General features: G+C 42.3%; 1 long non-coding RNA gene across 1 annotated transcript; it reads left to right on the forward strand.

Annotated features, from left to right (window-relative positions):
- The first annotated feature begins 335 nt into the window (after positions 1-335).
- LOC148054191 (uncharacterized) lies at positions 336-3,786 on the forward strand. The gene is made up of 2 exons (XR_015707612.1): positions 336-606; positions 2,156-3,786. It is a non-coding gene; the product is annotated as an uncharacterized LOC148054191 (long non-coding RNA).
- The last annotated feature ends 658 nt before the right edge of the window (positions 3,787-4,444 follow it).

The following is a 4,444-nucleotide window of genomic DNA, read 5'->3' on the forward strand; positions in this document are numbered from 1 at the left end:
AGTAGTTAGAATGGTTGTAAGATAAGGGGGCTCCGGGATAATCCCATCTCAGACAAGAAAGGAAGTCACAAAAGAATGACAACAGCAGCCTTGAAGGACACCGTTTACAGGATCCTAGAACTGAGTTTGCGCAGAAGCAAAGGTCAATCAGCGAGCACAGTGAAGACCACGGAACATGATTGCGCATGCGGATCTGACATTTGCATATGTTAATAAGTTCCAGGAAATCTCATGTTTATGTAAATGATTTCCCGGAAATCCTGTGAATATGTATGACTTTATAGTATATAATCTCTAAAAGTTTACTAAATCATTGGAGCAGTTATGGTGGAGAATCCCCAGTGCTGCCCAGCGCTGCAATAAAGAATACCTGCTTAATAGTAACTTCGTTGCTATTGAGTTTCATTTCAGGGACTCTCTGAATATTCCGTTTCCCCCTCGGGGAGATTTGGACTGTGAGGAGAAGCATCCGTGAATTTTTGTATCAGCAGGCACCGCTGAGCTCGGTCCACGATAGAGGATTGCCGAACCCGCTGTTTTCGCCTGTTTATCAAGGATTCGCGCATGCGTAGTTTACCACTGTGCTTTGATCTTCTCCGTATCAGGGTAGGTATTTCAAGCATATTCGATAGGGTGCCTCTAAGTCTATCATAGGCCTATATGTTACCTGAACACAGATGTTCTACTTGTCAAGCACGCAAGGATAAACAACAATTAGTATGATATATGTATTTTTCTACACCTCAGCTGCAGGTTACTTGAGCATGTTTATAATCCTCCTCGCCAGTCTTCTGTTATTATCCCACAGTTGTCAGCTGTTAAGAGTGTTGCTTCATATTTGTGAAGGCATTGAGAGGACAAGGCTTGAGTTACATGATTTGTCAAGATTGTTTCAACTTCATGGGGTATTTGAAGTTCTAGGGGGTGTCCTAGGACTATATTTTTCACTTTGTCTATTAAAGTAGCAGCCACAGCATGCATGCAAGGGATAGATCTTCACATGACTGGATCTAATTGATGTCGGTAAAGATTAACCTTGCTCATTTTACCCTAACAATACTATGGCATTATAAAACAGGATATATGTCTCAGAACAAAGAACCCCAAAGTGAATGATAGTCTGCTTCGCTAAGGGACTGCTTAGTGTTGCCAAAGTTAAGTGAACTTAGGGGAAAGGTAATGCCGGCAGGGGGAGATCACGACCACCGACTCAAGGACCACCCACTCAAGAAACCCACCGACCCAAAAGGTTAAGGAAGTAAAGGTCTCGAGAATCATAGTGAGCATGCATAGTAATTTACATGGCAGGCGAAGAATTTTATCCAATCATTTAACAGAGTAACAATGAATATGTATTAGATGATTGTATAAATAACTGTTAGTTTACATCAACGGTGTGCTGGTTTGCACCACGCACCCATATTTGCGCATTTACGTAATAAAGGAAAATACCTTGACTCTGTGTGTGAATTGGGTGACGCACACTGGGTAACAGACCCAAGTTTTTGGGACAACATAATTGCATAGAGTAATATGCTACAGGTCTTGGTCGCCCTGCCCCTCCCCCCCATTCTTGTGTCAGTACCCCGGAGGCAGTTCCTTCTCTTTCATGTACATATAAGGTAAAAGGTCTATCATAATTTGGAAGGCCGAGTGCGGGTGTGTGTGTGTGTGTGTGTGTGTGCGCGCGCGAGCGCTGTCAACAAGGCTCGTTTAAGTTTTTCAAAGGCAGTCATCTGGTCCACATTCCATTGCAAAGGTTCTGCTTGATCCTGATGTATACTGTTGAGGAGTAGCTTTGCTAATTCTCCAAAAGCGGCAATCCATGGTCTACAAAATCCTGTATCTCTTAAAAAGGCTTGCAGCTGTTTTTTAGTTTGTGCCTGGGGTATATTTTTGAATGCTTGGATACAATCTGGGAATAAAAGTTGAGTTCCTTCTTCTAAGATATATCCCAAATATTCCACTTCTGAAAGGGTTAAAAACCACAAGAGCAAGAAAGATGTTGTAAATACCTTAGTCACTTAATTAGATCAGAAGACACCCTGGTGTGATTTAAGGATGTTGTGAATACCTTAGGGTTTGATGTGATTTAGGGAGTAGCTAGAAGACCAGTTATAAGATAAGGGGGGCTCCGGGGATAATCTCGTTACAGACAACTCAGCCTTGGGAGAACAGATGCACGGAACCATGAAGATAGGAAGTCACAGGAGAATGACAACAATAGCCTTGAAGGACAACGTTTATGTGATCCTAGGACTGAGTTTGCACAGAAGCAAGGGTCAATCAGCAAGCACAGTGAAGAAGACTACGAGCCTTCATCTGAAGACCCCCAAAGACCACTTGAAGACCACCACGGGAGATGACTGCGCATGCGAATCGGATATTTACATATGCTAATAAGTTCCTGGAAATCACATGTTTATGTAAAAGAATGCCCAGAAATCTTATGAATATGTATGATTGTATAGTATATATTCTCTAAAAGTTCATTAACTCGTTGGAGCACTTATGGTGGAGAATCCCCAGTGCTGCCCAGCACTGCAGTAAAGGATACCTGCTTAATAGTAACTTCGTTGCTATTGAGTTTCATTTCAGGGACTCTCTGAATATTTCGTTTCCCCCTCGGGGAGATTCAGACTGTGAGGAGAAGCATCCATGAATTTTTGTATCACTTCTGATTTACAAAATTGAAGTTTATAAGGAGAAACTTTGTGACCTTTATCAGCCAATGCAATCAGTAATGCTAGAGTATCAATTTTGCATGTGTGGGAGTTGGGACTAGCTATAAGTAAATCATCGACATATTGTATCAGTACAGATTGCCCTGGAAGTTTTACACCCTGTAAATCTTTTACCAATATCTAAGAAGAAAAAAATAGTTGGTGATCCTGCAAAACCCTGAGGTAATCGGGTCCAAGTATAACTGGTTTTGCAGATTTTAGGAGCCCTACTTCAATGAGATCCTACCCCCAAATATGGGGTGGGGTTTTTTGCAGTTCTTTTGGTAGGTTGAAGCCTCTAGGGATTTCCTGTAATGAGGCAACTAGTTTAGATAAATTTTTGACAGGTATCTGGAGCCGCATGCCCTGGGGGGAAGAGTTTAAATTTGCCTGCAATTTATAGAGTAAATCTCTCCCTAATTAATTAGTCGGGCTGTTTTCAAGTAGCATAAAAGAATGCGTAATTGATAAGGGCCCTATCTGGAGGGGTGTGTCTTTTAACAAGGGTATGTGTTGGGGGCTTCCTACAATTCCCATGATATATTTTTGTCCCACTGTGTTAATGTTTTGTGGTCGTTTGTTTAGAGTCGAATGTGTAGCATCTGTATCTACTAGGCACAAGTAATCTCCCCCCCGCGTTAAGGGTCAGTTAGAGCTCTTGTTTTGGGTTTACAGTATTTAAAATCATGGTTGCTGCATAATAGGTTCCCAGCAATTGTCAGTCTTGGGTATAATTATGTTCTTGTGTGGGGGCAGGGGAACTGAATTTGGGTCACAGTTACACCGAGCATAGCTTGTGGTGTCAGAGAAAAATGGGGTTTATAAGGGGCAATCTTTTTTCCAGTGTCCTAATCACCCACAGTAGTTGCAGCAATAGACTCAGGGAATTTTAGGGGAAAAAGTCCTCGCGGTTTACTAGTCCCCATACTTGGCCCCTCCCTCTAGGGAAAAAGAGTCCTGGACTCCTAAGGGCTGCAGCCAGTAAGGAAACTTTTCCTCCTGTTGTTTTTTCCCCAGTTTTTCTTGTTTTTCATCCCTGCCATTAAAGACAAAAGTCGCTATACTAACAGTTTCATCTATTCCTTTCCCTTGCCGTGCTGGAGCATGTTTGGAGAAATATTTGCAGATGTCAGGAGTGGATTGGTCGACAAAAAGGGAAACAAGTAATGATCAATTTTCAGGGTTGACCCCTCCGTACATTCTAATTTGTGTAGCTAATCAAGCATAGAAATCGGATGGGTGCTCTGTCAACCCTCGATGACATTCCCTGACTTTACTCCAATTTGTTGGTTTTCGTCCTGCTCGCGCCAGGGATTCTAAAAGTCCATCTCTACATTGTCTTAAGGTGTTCCTTCCTGCTTCTGTATTATGATCCCACCCTGGGTCAGCCATTGGCCACAGTGTTCTCTCAGCAGCTTCTTTAGCCTATCTCTGATTATGTTCCCAGATTCGTATACGTTCTTCCAGGGTAAACAGTGATTCAAATAATTGTTGGATGTCTGCCCAAGTTGTAATCATTAAATCATTAGGGTTGAAAGGAATGTGAACAGTACATAAAGTTAGATGTCTGGGAACCTGCCTGGTTCCCACTACAACTTGTTTTAGAGGAGCCTGAGTCTCCAGTGCACTAAAAGAGCCAGGGTCCTCAAAGTTGGGGGAAAATCGAGGGGGTTTAGACTGTAAAAATTCCCTGTTCACCTGAGCTTAATTACGCCAAGTGT

This window comes from Nipponia nippon, unplaced genomic scaffold (assembly GCF_047370975.1).
Source record: "Nipponia nippon isolate SJK-2023a ecotype South Korea unplaced genomic scaffold, ASM4737097v1 scaffold_33, whole genome shotgun sequence".
Taxonomy (NCBI): domain Eukaryota; kingdom Metazoa; phylum Chordata; class Aves; order Pelecaniformes; family Threskiornithidae; genus Nipponia; species Nipponia nippon.